Consider the following 16,720-nt stretch of genomic DNA (forward strand, 5'->3'; position numbering starts at 1 on the left):
TGTTGCTGGAGCGCGAGGCACCCCTCTTCCGGCTGCCACGCTAAACAAACTATTTAAAACAGGTTTTACCAATTACCATGAACAATTCTTGTCAACAAGAAAAGACTTGAGTAAGTAAAAGCTTGCATCATATAGGTTAAGCTTATATGCTTAGTTGTGCATTATGTACACATACATCAGATAGTTCTCTTCACTGGCCTTTGGAGTCCGTTTCTGGGTTAAGAGATTTAAGCTTACTACAGTACAAGCTCTACGCAGAGCCAGGATTCGGAGTGTTGCAATGTTGTTTTTCGTCACAAATGTGCGGCTCCGCTCATGCAATTTAAGGGTCGTAAAAAAGTGACACCCTGTATCATTCCTTCTGCAGCTGTGGGGGCAGTTGTTGTTTTGTTCCTTGATCTGATCTATAGGCTTTTCATCAAAGTAGACCATTTTGCAACGAATGTTCAAACAGTAAACCAAACAACAAGAATCCATCCAAAAAGGTATTTTGTTTAGAAGTAATAACTAGTGTTTACAGACTATTGTGAAATGGTAGAACCTGCTGTAGCCAACTAGCTAGCCATGTGCTTTTTTCTGCCTGACCAAAACATGACAGGGTTCTATTTTTAGCTGATATGGGAATGAATACACAAGCAGCATGAACTGAGATAATGTTTTAGGTTACACCGGCAAGTATAAAAATATTTGCCAAGGCATATATTTTTATTATAAATTGATTATTTCACATGGAGATGTGGGAAGCTAAAAGGCTAGCTAGCCAGGCTAAAGCTAGTTACTACTACTAGAAAGGGAAGGCCACTCTTCCTTGCTTTCACAAAATGAAATGACACATACACACACTTTGCCTGCCTGCCCCCCCCCCCCCATTGGGAATGAGAGTGGGACCGGCGAGTATATCATGTTACCAAAAGGTGTCCCCTACTCCAAAAATCCCACTTCACCCACGTAGATTGACAGAGTAAAGCTTGTAGTAACCTTTAGGTGTGACTCCTCAGATCATTGAACTAAACAAATGCATGAACTCCGGTCTAAACTTTGACTAATCCTATGGAATAGGCCATGCTTATCTACACATGACAGTCCTAAAGTATGACGAGGATGAGTGAACTAAATGTCTGAATGAGTCCCTGAGTATACCAAACATTAGGAACATCTTAATATTGAGTTGCGCGCCCCCCTCCCTGCCCTCAGAACAGCCTCAATTTGTCGGGCATGGACTCTACAAGGTGTCAAAAGCATTCCACAGGGATGCTGGCGCATGTTGACTCCAATGCTTCCCACAGATGTGTTAAGTTGTAATACCTACTTGTTTCAAGCAGACCACCACAGTCCCTGTGCCCAAGGAAGCAAAGGTAACCTGCCTAAATGATTACCGCCCCGTGGCACTCACGACGGTAGCCATGAAGTGCTTTGAAATGCTGGTCATGGTTCACATCAACAGCATCCTCCTGGATACCCTATACCCACTCCAATTCGCATACCACACCAACAGATCCACAGATGACACAATCTCAAATCGCACTCCACACTGCCCTTTCCCACATGGACAAAAGGAACATCTATGTGAGAATGCTGTTAATTGACTATAGCTCAGCGTTCAACACCATAGTGTTCTCAAAGCTCACATCACTAAGCTAAGGACCCTAGGACTAAACACCTCCCTCTGCACCTGGATCCTGGACTTACTGACGGGGCGCCCCCAGGTGGTAAGGGTAGGCAACAGCACGTCTGCCACGCTGATCCTCAACACTGGGGCCACTCAGGGGGGTGTACTTAGTCCCTTACTGTACTCCTTGTTCACCCACGACTGCGTGGCCAAGCACGACACCAACACCATCATTAAGTTTGCTGACGACACAACAGCCTGATCACCCACAACGATGAGACGGCCTATAGGGAGGTCAGAGACCTGACAGTGTGGTGCCAGAACAACAACCTCTCCCTCAATGTGAGCAAGACAAAGGATCTGATCGTGGACTACAGGAAAAGGAGGGCCAAACAGGCCCCCATTAACAGGGCTGTAGTAGAGCGGGTCGAGAGTTACAAGTTTCTTGGTGTCCACATCAACAAACTATCATGGTCTTAACACACCAAGACAGTCATGAAGAGGGCATGACAACAACTTTTCCCCCTCAGGAGACTGAAAAGATTTGGCATGGGTCCCCAGATCCTCAAAAGGTTCTACAGCTGCACCATCGAGAGCATCCTGACCGGTTGCATCACCACCTGGTATGGCAACTGCTCGGCATCTGACTAAGGCGCTAGAGGGTACTGTGTACAGCCCAGTACATCACTGGGGCCAAGCTTTCTGCCATCCAGGACCTATATAATAGGCGGTGTCAGAGGAAAGCCCAAAACATTGTCAGAGACTCCAATCACCCAAGTCATAGACTGTTTTCTCTGCTACCGCACGGCAAGCGGTAACAGCGCGCCAAGTCTAGAACAAAAAGGCTCCTTAACAGCTTCTACCCCCAAGCTATAAGGCCGCTGAACAATTAATCAAATGGCCACTGGACTATTTACATTGACCCCCCTCCCTCCATTTGTTTTGTACACTGCTGCTACTCACTGTTTATTATCTATGCATAGTCACTTCACCCTACCTACATGTACAAATTAACTCAACTAACCTGTACCCCCCACACATTGACTTGGTACCCCCTGTATATATATCCTCGTCATTGTTATTTTATTGTGTTACTTTTTATTATATTTTACTTTAGTTTATTTGGTAAATATTTTCTTAACTCTTCTTGAACTGCACTGTCGGTTAAGGGCTTGTAAGTAAGCATTTCACGGTAAGGTCGGCACATGTGACAAATAAAGTTTGATTTGATTCGATTTGAAGTTGGCTGGATGTCCTTTGGGTGGTGGACCATTCTTGATACAAATGGGAAACTGTTGAGCGTGAAAACCGTAGCAGCATTGCAGTTCTTGACACAAACCGGTCCGCCTGGCACCTACTACCATACCCCGTTCAAAGTTACTTCAATCTTTTGTCTTGCCCATTCACCCTCTGAATGGCACACATACACAATCCATGTCTCAATTGTCTCGAGGCTTAAAAACCCTTCATTAACCTGTCTCACCCCCTTCATCAACACTAATTTAAGTGGATTTAACAAGTGACGTCAATAAAGGATCTTAGCTTTCACCTGGATGCACCTGGTCAGTCTGTGTTATGGAAAGAACAGGTGTTCTTAATGTTTTATATACTCACTATATAGTACAGTAAACTACAATGCTTTTTGGCTATATACAGGTTTTTCCAAAGGCTTGATCTAAACATGTAGCACCTCCCAGACCAGTATTGAAGAGCAATGGTTGGTAGGACAGAGGAGTAGGAAGAGTCTGAGGGAAGATGAAGCTCTACAGACAATGTCCTCCTAACAGATAGATACAAATAACCCTTACAGTTCTTCATTACAATAAAAGGCCTGTTATCAGTCCTTTATGAAATTACCTGACCAGAATACCACCTAGATCAAATATATTTCAAAACAGAATACACTCTCGGTTTTCTGCCAACAATGTGCTTATTCAATGAGCAGGTAAACTACTACAGGGACTAACAGAAGCCAGTCTAATAGAGGTGATTAACAACACCAGTGCCACCGGCTGTATCCGTCCTAGAGACCCATGGCTGTTCTGCTTGTCTGATCTGTATTTGGGTCCCAGCAGGGATTAGTCTATTCTACCACCATGCCATGGCCATTAACAACACTCACTCTAGGAACCCTTCTTGAAATAGTCTAAATAAACACAGCACGGAGCTGAATAAACATTGTTTCTGGCCTTTATTCTTATCATCGGAAATAAGCAAACATGAGCTGGGGAGAGGAAAGACAAGCAACAGTAAAAGAACACACACATGCGCACACACACACACACACAGGGCAATTGTGCAAGAGTCAGCCAGTGCCCTTTGACCAGAGAAATTATAGAGAAGCATAATTACCAAGTGAATAACAAATGTTTGGAGCAAGACCGACTGGGCCACAGCTAGGGGTAACTCCCAGTCACACTGACTAGCACCACAACTCATAGACAAGAGGGGATCATTTCTGCTACTAGTTTCCCCACAGAAATAAACCAGTCTGGGGAATGTGACAGGGGAAACAAAACTTCACAAGTGAAAGTGCTGAGCCCTTAAAAGGTCTCGGAGTTCTTTTCCCCCCCATTCCACCCAGGGGAAGAGCATGGGCCAGGGTTCACAGTTTATTCTCCTCTTATTTTCCCTCTGAGGAATCCCTTTTCTCCCAAGGTTGCCTGCAAGGCTAATTCTATTATTCCAGATTGTCATCACAAGCGTGATCTATTTGTACAATCCATCACAGTCAAAAATCAGTAGGTGTCTATAATATCAACATGATAAAGAAGACCAGGCCCCACAAGTGAATGTATATAGTTACACCCAACAGATCCTGTTTGTGCCATCTTGCCAACTCAAGGAACATAGGAGCTGGTGAGACTGCACAAATAGAGCTGGTAACAGGCTAGTGAACAGACTCAATGCTAGAGCCACTCCTAGGGATGGAAATACAAGGCCAGGACATTGGTTCTGTCACATTCACTGAGTCAAAGACTCTGTCTAGCCTGGTGACTAGTAGTGGCGTGGCATGATATAATAGGCTAATAATTCAGCTTGTAATAAATCTATATCTGTGTGCTTAATGAATTTAATCTACCTCTCTGCGAAATGAACGATTGAACAGAGTTTGCAGAGTCACAGAAGGTAACCTGAGTAGGCTTAGAGATACTTAGTTCTAAAAGCAGGTCGGAACGTTCTCCACTTACAAGCTACATTACATAGTCTGTTCATATTTTTTAATTTAGTAATAGCCTACAGAGTGTACAAAACATTAAGAACACCTGCTCTTTCCATGACAGACTGACCAGCTGAAAGCTATGATCCCTTACTGATGTCACTTGTTAAATCCACTTCAAAGGTTAAAGGATTAAAGGAGGATGTTTTAGCCTTGAGACATGGATTGTGTATGTGTGCCATTCAGAGGGTTAATGGGCAAGACAAAATATTTAAGTGCCTTTGAGTGCCTTTGAATGGGTTATGGCAGTAGGTGCCAGGCTCACTGATTCGAGTGTGTCAAGAACTGCAATGCTGCTGGGTTTTTCACGCTATGGGTGCAGTCATAAACAGGTTAAAGCCATATTTAAAGGTCTGTATTCGGGTCCCAATTCAACAAATCTCTCCCTCTGAATGTTCTAAGAGTCGGTCTTCTCATATTTAGCCTACATTATGTAATACATGGATGTGAACAAAAAGGAAGAAAATTCGCACAAAAGACAACAGGAAATTGCTGTCCTGTTTTCATCTTTGGGCTTTCTCGATTTAAAAGCATTTACGCTTCAGACGAAGGGAAGAATATCAAATTGAAAATGTAATATCAGGACGATCCTCTTTTCCAGGTGACATCCTGCTAGTGCCGGAGGCCCTGACAGTACAGTCACTGACAGACAGTCCGGGCAGAGCTGGTCTAGGCCTTCTCTGTTCACTTCCTAACCTCTCTCTCTCCGTTGTGCTCCGAGGCTGTGGATGGTGAACCCAGTCAACCCAGCAGCCAGACCTACCTCACGCTATGAAACAATCCCCTCACACGCAATTACCCTGGGCCTGCATCTCCCTCAACGAAGACCTCACTGGGAAGCTATGCAACTAAGGGTCAATGAACACTCTTGCTGTAGAACGTTTATAGCTCTAGCTTGCATTTCATAGTTTCTACAATTTCAACTAATTTTGCGAATAGGGTTCGAGCAGATTCAGATGGATTCAGCTGGTATGGCAGTTATTATGCTGTCAGAAGGGAAACCCATCTGTCTCACTACTTGGTTCCTATTTTTCTGTGATTCAGAGACAGAGCCCAGGATGACCGACAAAACAGGACAAAATGTTTGTCCTTTTCACATGGTGAGGAAGTCTGTCTGTCCTGTCCCCCCTCTAGGCTCTTCTCTGGCATTAAGCAGTAACATTAAAACAGTAGCTAGCTGCACACAGTTTCTGAACAGGTCGTCTCAGGGTTCTAGTTAATGGAAGATAGTGGCTACCCACTCCGGACAGAAGTCAATTCAACGTCTATTCCACGTTGGTTCAATGTAATTTAATTGAAATGACATTGTGACGGCCCTGAATTTTTCTGAACCGTCTCAGTGCTTCTCTTTCCAATAGGACGCTTTCCCTTTAATTCCAAATTAAATAGCCAGCATCAGCTGCGCAAAAGTGGGGTTGTGATGGAGACGTGAATGAGGATGTGTTCAACCCTCAGTTCCGAAGCTTCTCTATTCCGTTGTTTTGTTGCTGTTAAACGTGTGTTTTGTAGCCTAATAGAGTTTACCCAGGATCGGATCCACTCTTTGCGTCCGTGGACTACACCTCTCCATTCTTCGTGGCCTTTCTCTGCTGGAGATCTGTTGGCGGATTGGATTGTCTGACTGACCGACTGACTACAACATTTTGTATACAGTATTTCATTTGTTTTGATGTGATGTATACTGTGATGATTTATGTAGTTAGTTGTAGTTGAGGACTTAGTAAGAGTTGATACGCTTTAAAGTTCTGTGGTAAAATAATTGTATGATTAATACTGGGTTTACGCTACACGGAATGAACGGACAAACATTGCGTGACTAAGGTCACGGGAGTTCCCTGAACTCCTTTACCTCGGGCCTAAAAAAAAAAAGAGTCCCGCCCGGTACAGGACATTTCTGGAGGAACCAGAACTCATTGTGATATTATTATGTGTGTGTGTAATCATTGATGTTGCTAATACAACCCACACAAAAGAATATAGTTGTTTTTGAAGTTCTTTCCAATGTCTTAAGGGTTTATGAAAAGTTTATTTCCATCCTGACTTTTACATAAGTCCTTTGTATTGGTGTAGACTTGATGGACCAGATGGGACTCATTCCCTCCCAAACCAAAAGGAGAAACCAATGTTTTCTCTGGTAGGCACAACCTACCTGGCACCCCTATAAATAATAACCTCAAGTCAAAACCGTTACATAAAAAATGGCACCCCAGATGGGACCGCTCACCATTGAGAACTAACCAAAGCAAATCTTGTGTGTGGAATTAAAACAATGGATTCATCTCAAGATAATGTGCTCATCCATGTCATACCTGTCAATGGGAATATACAGGGCCATTCTGACCATCAAGCTGACAATACAAATCATAATGGGAATGGAGATAATGGAGTTGATTTGGGCAAGAGCCCTGGGAATCTGAATGCTCGGTCTGGACCACAGGCCACAGGTCTAACCAGTTATTCACTTATTGACATGGATCTGTGTGGAAGTACTGAGCTAGCCCTCCCTCTGACACCCAACCTTCCTCCATTGTCTGGTTTATCTCCAGAGGTTGTAGTCTTACAACTTCAAGGTGATATCCTTGATATTCGTCGGACTCAACAACATCTCCAAACTCTTATCCACCATAAATTCAAATGTCTGAGTGAAGAGCAACAACAGAGAACTCCTTGCCACATTGAGGAATGTGTTGCATGGGACAGCTCGAGACTGGGGGGATGTGGCACGTCTCACCACTACCTCCTGGGCTGACTTTGAGGGCAAGTTTTCCTCTGCATTTCTGTCTGAGGACTACACAGATGAGCTGGCAGACAGAGTCAGGAATCGAGTGCAAAGCGAGAAAGAGAGTATCCGTGACTTTGCATACGGTTACCACTCCCTGTGCAGAAGGTGGAAACCTGGCATTGAGGAGGAAGAGGTCATTAAATTGATCTTGAAGAACATCAACCCACTACTAGCCAGTCAACTCCGAGAACGAGTCACCACTGTCGATGGACTGGTTCGCTTGGGACAGCAGTTTGAGAAGTACAGGGAATGTCAACAGCAATATGACCAGAGAAAGAAACAGACACCCAAACAGTTACCCAAGACAGACCATCAACAACAGCCAGAGTCTCCAGTCAAGACTCCTCTCATGTTCTGTTGGAGATGTAGCCAAAAGGGACATTCTTCAGCTACATGTCCAAGACCATATCACGTAAACCCTTCCAGAAACCACAAATCACAACAGGCCAACACACCTAACTCTTTTCACAGGAATGACCATCCTACTCTGGGTGCTTTAACCAGAGCTGAAACCCCAAGAGTCTCTGCCTACACCCCCCCCCATTGACATCCCCTTCCTTTCAGTTAATACCGCACCAACTGGTGTTACCCCTGTCCATAGGACAGGAAGAGCCATCCAGGACACCGGTCATCCTACACACTGCTCAATGAGAAACTGTGGAAGGAGGTTAAAGGTCCACAATACAACTTGAAGCCGTGGACAGAAGGTCCACTCTATCTGGCTGATGGTGAGGCTAAACGACCACTTGGATGGAGTGAGGTAGAGTTCCGCCTGTGTAACCGCTCCTATATGATTCCTTCTGTTATCCTACAAACCAAGAACCTTGCTTTTCCTGTCGTGTTGGGAATTGATTTCATGTACTTCAGTGGTGTCCAGATTGATATCGCACACAATTGCTACTGGTTTCCATACAATCCGAGCAAGAAGCATTTCTTCCAATCAGAAGCTACAAAGTTACATGATTGGGGTTCAAATGTGGCAGTCTTCTCTGCCGTTGCTCCGGTACCACTAACCCTTGATAATCCTTCTGACGATCTCCTTTTACAGGCTGTGAGAAGAGCTCAGCTGGAACAGCCAGAGGAGTTAAGGCTGTTGGAACAGCTGCAGAATAATGCTGATGTATGTACTTCAAAGCTAGGACGCACCGGGCTTCTGAAGCACAAAATATTCCTTACACAGGAAATGCCGATCAAGCAAAAGCCATATCGTTTGTCCCCAGCGACGCTAATCATCCAAAAGGAACTCATTAATGATATGTTAACACAAGATATAATAGAACGTTCCTCCTCTCCCTGGGCTGCTCCTGTTGTCCTAATCCCAAAAAAGACTGGTGGTCTTATATTTTGTGTGGACTATAGGAAGACCAGCAATGTTTCCCAGACTGATGCCTATCCTCTTCCTACCATCCACGAGATCCTGGAGTCATTGTCTGGCGCTGTTGTGTTCACTACCCTTGACCTCAATAGTGGCTATTGGCAGGTTGAGATGGACCAGTAAAGCAAGGACAAGACTGCTTTTGTCTGTGCTGAGGGCTTGTTTTCCTTTAAGGTGATGCCTTTTGGATTAAAGAATGCACCTGCCACTTTCCAAAGACTCATGGAGATTGTGTTAGGTGAGCTCAAAGGGAAGATCTGTTTTGTCTACCTGGACGATATAATTATCTACTCTCAGAACAGAGAAAGACACTTTCAAGATCTTCAAGCAGTGTTGGACAAGCTAAGAGAAGCTGGTCTGACCTTGAATATGAAGCAGAGCAATTTCTGCCAAACCTCCCTGAAGTTCCTTGGCCATATTGTGTCTTTTGACGGCATTCATGTGGATCCTGAAAAGACAAAGGCTGTACAAGACTTCCCTGTGCCAACCACACTCAAGGCCCTTCAACGGTTCCTTGGTATGGCTGGATGGTACCATCGGTTTGTGTCGAACTTCTCCCAGGTGGCAGAACCCCTCAACGCGTTGAAGCGAAAAGGAGCGAAATTCCAATGGACGGCAGAGTGCCAGACCTCATTTGAAACCCTGAAACGACACCTCGTCACACCTCCCATTTTAGGTCATCCCAACTTTGATTGCCCTTTTGTTGTTTACACTGATGCAAGTGATGTTGGACTTGGTGCTGCCCTAGTCCAACAGACTGGATTTGGCACTGAAGAAGTGCTAGCGTTCGCCAGTCGGACATTGAATGGAGCAGAACGGAACTACTCCACAACCGAGCAAGAGTGCCTTGCAGTTGTCTGGGCTTTGGAAAAGTGGAGGTACTACCTGGAGGGAAGACACTTCACTGTGGTCACTGACCATTCCTCCCTTGTGTGGGTGTCCAACAAACCAAGTACCAGACTCATAAGATGGGCTCTACGGTTGCAAGAGTTCACCTTTGCAGTAGAATACAGGAAAGGAAAATACAACACTGTTCCAGATGCCTTGTCCAGAGCTCCTGCTTGTGATAACGGTGGCCCTTATCATACATGTGCTACTGTCCTGTCAAGCAGTCGAGACTCGCCCAAAACGGACTTTCCCATCTCTGATGAGGCCATATGGAAAGCACAACAGGATGATCCAGAAGTACAGGCTTTGTACCACACTATCCTGGAAGATGGAGAAAAGATGGTCAATCCTACCACAAAGCTGACCATCATTGAAGACAAAGTCTACCGAGTTGTACAACTACCTCACAGAACACTACCAAATGTACATACCTGAAACTCTACGCCTTCAACTGCTTCAACATTTCCATGAAGACCCATTAGCTGGTCATTTGGGCAGGTTCAAAACCTACAAGCGGTTGCAAGCGTTACTGTACTGGCCACATCTGAGCATGGATGTGAAGTCACACATCCGAAACGGTCAGGTTTGTCAAATGTACAAACCAGAAGGTAGAAAGCCTGCTGGCAAGTTGCAGCAAACGGTGGTTACCCGACCTTGGGAAATGTTAGGAGTGGATTTGATGGGTCCATTTCCTAGAAGTTCCAATCAGAATGTGTACATGCTTGTTTTTGTTGATTACTATTCAAAGTGGGTGGAGCTCTCTTCCCTGCGTCAGGCCACAGCAAGGACCGTCTCTAACATCCTTACGAAAGAGATCCTGACTCGCTGGGGAGTGCCTGATTACATCCTGTCTGATCGAGGTTCCCAATTTGTCTCTGATCTCTTTGAGGAGACCTGCCAAAGATGGAACCTGAGACAGAAGTTGACCACGGCCTATCACCCACAGACCAATCTCACTGAGAGAGTAAATCGAACCTTGAAGACAATGATTGCTTCCAATGTAGGGACCCAGCACAAACACTGGGACAAGCACCTTCACAAATTTCGATTTGCCCTGAATTCTGCTGTGCAAGAGTCCACTGGAGTCACACCTGCAGACCTGAACCTAAGTCGTCCTATCCGAGGACCCTTGGATATGGTGCTACAGCCCCAGCAGCTTACTCCAGACACTGCTTGCTATGACCAGGTAGTCAATCTCCATGACTTGAGAGCTCTTGTCACAAAGAACATGATCCGGGCTCAACTCAAGCAGAAGAGAAATTATGATAAGAACAGACGAGACATGCAGTTCCAGCTTCGTGATCGGGTGTGGCTTCGCTCTCATCCTTACTCGAAAGCTGAACAATTCTTCTCGGCCAAGCTCGCTCCTAAATGGCAAGGACCGTATAGGATTGCGGAGCAGATGGGCCCTTTTTACTACCGAGTGGTGAAAGAGGACACAGGTGAAGATATGCGCGTTGTCCATGTCTCACGCCTTAAGGCCTGTTACCCCTCGGCTGAGGAATTGGAGGTGATTGAGCGCCGCAAGGCCCTGAATTTTTCTGAACCGTCTCAGTGCTTCTCCTTCCAATAGGACGCTTTCCCTTTAATTCCCAATTAAATAGCCAGCATCAGCTGCGCAAAAGTGGGGTTGTGATGGAGACGTGAATGAGGATGTGTTTAACCCTCAGTTCCGAAGCTTCTCTATTCCGTTTGTTTTGTTGCCCTTAAATGGGTGTTTTGTAGCCTAATAGAGTTTACCCAGGATCGGATCCACTCTTTGCGTCCGTGGACTACACCTCTCTGTTCTTCGTGGCCTGACCGACTGACTGACTACAACCTTTTTGTATACAGTATTTCGTTTGTTTTGATGTGATGTATACTGTGATGATTTATGTAGTTAGTTATAGTTGAGGACTTAGTAAGAGTTGATACGCTTTAAAGTTCTGTGGTAAAAGAATTGTTATATTGATTGTATGATTAATACTGGGTTTACGCTACACGGAATGAACAGACAAACATTGCGTGACTAAGGTCACAGGAGTTCCCTGAACTCCTTTACAAGGCGGGACTCTTTTTAGGCCCGAGGTACAGGACATTTCTGGAGGAACCAGAACTCATTGTGATATTATTATATGTGTGTGTAATCATTGATGTTGCTAATACAACCCACACAAAATAATATAGTTGTTTTTGAAGTTCTTTCCAATGTTTTAAGGGTTCATGAAAAGTTTATTTCCATCCTGACTTTTACATAAGTCCTTTGTATTGGTGTAGACTTGACGGATGGGACTCATTCCCTCCCACACCAAAAGGAGAAACCAATGTTTTCTCTGGTAGGCACAACCTACCTGGCACCCCTATAAATAATAACCTCAAGTCAAAACCGTTACGTGGAAACAACGTTGATTCAACCAGTGTGTATGCCCAGTGGGTAGAACTTAAACTCAGTAAATGCAGTGAAAACCTCACATTTCGCCCCTTAGAAGGGGGTTTGGCTACTCAATCACCGCAGTCAATGGAAAATTACTACTAAAGACAATGTAGAACATCCAATATTACCCCTTTTCAATGTTCGTCAAACAAAAAGCCACTCAATGCATTCTAGGAAAGAGGCTTAATAGAAACAGCCTGGATGGCATAGCAACATGGAAAATTAAAATATAGATACACACATTTTCATCACACAGGCTTCACCTGACACCACACAGCCCTCACCTGACACCACATTGGCCAGAGAAGACAACCCTCACAACTTTAGGACTCTCCCTTACTACCCAGCAGAGCCAAGTGTTAATAAATCAACAGCACACACTGTTCTACCCTAGCCACACAGCAGAAAACTTAGCTCACTTACAGATTGTTCATGTGTCCTCACTGGGCACACCATGTTGAGATATTGATCAATGAGATGTCAACCTTTGTTGAATTCCTAATGTGTTATCACTAAGCTTCGAACCATCTAAAAGCATAACATTCCAATGGACAAACATCTAAATGTGCCATCACTGCTCTTCCAAATATTCAAACTTGAAGATAGATGGGGAGTGGTGGTGAACAGCACACTTAAGAGCATGAGGAAGGGAGAAAATCCCCAAATCTAGATGTGAAAACGGATACAGACGAGATGACTCAAAGCTGTAATAACTGCCAAAGGTGCTTCTAGAAACTATTGACTCAGGGGTGTGAATACTTATGTAAATTAGATATTTCTGTATTTAATTTTCAATAAATTAGCAAAAATGTCTAAAAACATGTTTTCACTTCGTCATTATAGGGTATTGTCTGTAGATAGGTCAAACAAAACATCTATTTTGTATTCAGGCTGTAACACATAATACATGTGGAATAAGTCAAAGGGTATGAATACTTTCTGAAGGCACTGTAGTTACAATAGGTAAACCTCAATGAGAAACACATTCATGGCCATATTTTAAGGTTGAATAAATGCTGTTACATTCGTTTGTAAGCTGGCCTTAACTTTACTGTAATTACAAAAGTAATATTGAATTGTGTTTGGTTGTCAACACAACCACATATCAACATTTGAAGGAGATGTATATTTTGTGCCACTGACTTAGTCTGGCTTGAACTGCAGTTTGTCTACAAATGAATAATTGATATGTTGGATTCACATCTCCATCTAAACCAAGTCTCAGTGTTAAAGAATAGGACTGAATCAAACTTTACATTTAAAGTTTGATTTGATTTAGTCCTAATCTTTAACTTTGATTTTTGGTTGAGATGGAGACGTGAATCCAACATATTAATGATTAACTTGAAGATTACATTTGAAATCAACCAAAGCTTGAAACCCTATGTATTTTTATTTGTATTATTTATTTGTATTATTTATTTGTATTTGAAACCTAAAAGTGGGTTGAAATGAAACAATAGCTGTTGATGACTTCACAAATGCGTTATATCATCAATGATGTTATTTAGGCCTATGAGTGTTAAAGTATAGTTACATTTCATTTGTTCTGTTAAACCTACCCTTTGGAATGACATGCATGTTTGTGTGCCTGTCTGTTGGAATATTCAACCTGGTCTCAGACTAGATGTAACCTAGTAAATGTAAATCTGAGACACTCAAAAAAGTATGATATGTTACGTTTGGTATGGTTACGGTGGTTGGTCGGGGTGAATGGGTGGGCGTATATCGCGAATGTCTAGCAACCCAAAGGTTGTGAATTTGGTTGTGTAATGTTAGCCACCTAGCTAGAGTTCATAACATATTATACGTTTTGCAACTCGTAACATATTGTATGGTTTGCAAATGCATACATTGTACTTTTAACAAATTGGTAACATAATATGAATTGTAATTCATAACATATCATACGAAATGAATGAAGGACATCCACAAATGAATACATACCATACGAAACAAAAACAATACGAAATGCTCTGAGACCAGGTTGGAATATTTCATGACTGGAGGTTTCCCCACAATATCCTAAAAACATGCTAATTTTCTATAAAGACACACCACACCCAAGACTAGTCTTCCATGTATGACTTTACACTACCACTCTGCTGAAATAAAAATTAACCTAGTACAGAGTGACCAGTTACTCCCTAATCTAACCACTAACCAGTATGGGCAGGGGTGCAGGTGATCGGTCTTCAGGTGGAGCTCAGCTCAGTGACTCATTAGATCCATTTAAGGACTGGAGGCTGCAGGAAGGCATGCTCAGGCCTGCTCCTCAGTCTCAGTCTGGGCCTCCCCTGCCTGATGAATAATACCATGCAGGCTTGCTCGCTGAAGAGTCACTTCACACAGAATACACAGTGCTGCCTAATGACCAATACATGCTTTAATTGCTCTATTAAGGGCAGGCACATCACACACTGACATCACACCCTGTTGATCAGAGTAGATATTTAATTGAAATCTTCAAAATATCTTTTACTCATCTAATGAATTTCTGAAACTTCACTTCAGTGAAACCCTTGTGATCAGGCAATGACACATACTACTACTGGTAGAAGTGGTTCACATTGAATGACCTTACACTTAACGAAAGAAAATGAGCTATCATAACATTTTTTTTCTTTCCCTAGAAAGATTACAATCAAGTAGGTTGTGACCTCCTAGCACACAACTGCATAAAGCAGCCGCAATTACACTTCAGCTTTGTTGACACTAAAAAGACAAATCCTTTTGTTCATTATACTGAACAAAAATATAAAATGCTACAATTTCAAAGATTTTTGCTGAGTTACAGTTCATAAGGAAATCGGTCAATCAAAATAAATTCATTAGGCCCTAATCTATGGATTTCACATGACTGGGCAGAGGCGTAGACGTGGGTGGGCCTGGGAGGGCATAGGTCCAGCAACTTGGGAGCCAGTTCCGCCTACTGGGGAGCCAGGCTCAGCCAATCAGAATGAGGTTTCCCCACAAAAGGGCTTTATTACTGACATAAATACTCCTCGGAACCCCGCCCTCCCCCCTCTGATGTTCCCGCAGGTGAAGAAGCCGGCTGTGGAGGTCCTGGGCTGGTGTGATTGCATGTGGTCTGCGGTTGTGAGGCCGATTGGACTTACTGCCAAATTCTCTAAAACAACAGCCTCCAAATGGTAGAGAAATGAACATAAAATGATCTGGAAACAGCTCTGGTGGACACTCCTGCAGTCAGCATGCCAGTTGCACACTCCCTCAAAACATCTGTGGCATTGTGTTGCGTTTACATTTTTGTTTAGTGTTCATAACTACACACAGGGGTTTCGGAGCTGTGTTCATAACTACACACAGGGGTTTCGGAGCATGGTCGATGATATACAGTAGGCTAACAACTAGAAAGAGACAAATAGGCTAGGCCTTATGAGGAGCTGCTTGGCTTGGCTGGCCCAGTAACTCTACAGCCAACCTGAGTAGTCGGTCCTGACCATGAGGCCTCGGACTCTGTTCCTCCTCCTGGGTTTGATCTGGGATAGGCTAAGCTGCTACATATTGACAAACGGACCCAAATCCAGACCCCTCCCGCAGGGAGAACACATCCCCAGCCTGGTCTGTGTTACATGGAGCTGGAGAGCCATGGCTGCATCCCAGTCATTTCAGGAAAGGCCCAGCTCAGGGCTCTATTAAGGGGGGGGAGTAATGGAGAACAGCGCCAGCCCTGCACCAGAACAACGCAGAGCCTCAACCCCACCAGCTAGCACAGCCACGTCACATTATGATCAGCCTATCGAACCCATTTTAGACCCAGTCACCTCTGACACTGAGGAAGACTGACTCAGAGATTGTACTGTAACTGTATAACAGATCATACCTATATGGTGTCACAGAGAGACCGAGTAGGGTGTAGGGTGTGAGGCTAAGTGGACTAGAGAAGAGATGTATCCAACACAGGAGAAGGATAGTAGACTAGAGTAGGGGTTAATGGGTTTAACACACAAGGCTCCATATGTTAAGCATGCTTTTAACATAGCAGGCCAGACCCTAAATGTGCACCAAGGGGGGTTGGGGTGTAACAGCCACAATCCTGAAACAACTCAATCGGTTGTTAAACACACTGTTTACGTTCATCCCACAAAAGAGCATTGACTGCTCTAAGATACAGAAGTCATGGGAAGACATGTCCCACTGGGCAAATCACATCATTTCAACATGGATAATATTTGCTTGAGACATTGATCAATGAGATTACAAACTATATTCAACCACTCAAAAAGACAGTTGAATTTCCAATATGTTATCATTATGCTTTCAACAGCAAAGTTTAAATGGGAATACAACGTCAGATATTTTGTTAATTTATACCGCAGATTGTGTTATCACTGTGCTTCATCTAACAGCAGAACTAAATGACCTGGATTGCAGTTGAACTTACATTAAAAGTACATGGTGCAAGATATCAA

General features: G+C 43.7%; 1 protein-coding gene across 1 annotated transcript in view; it reads right to left on the reverse strand.

The window, feature by feature from the left end:
• The window catches only part of LOC112249852 (monocarboxylate transporter 10), a 69,262-nt gene that overhangs the window by 19,108 nt on the left and 33,434 nt on the right, over window positions 1–16,720 (reverse strand). The gene's annotated exons all lie outside the window — the stretch shown is intronic.

The sequence above is a fragment of the Oncorhynchus tshawytscha genome, linkage group LG05, assembly GCF_018296145.1.
Source record: "Oncorhynchus tshawytscha isolate Ot180627B linkage group LG05, Otsh_v2.0, whole genome shotgun sequence".
NCBI classification, from domain to species: domain Eukaryota; kingdom Metazoa; phylum Chordata; class Actinopteri; order Salmoniformes; family Salmonidae; genus Oncorhynchus; species Oncorhynchus tshawytscha.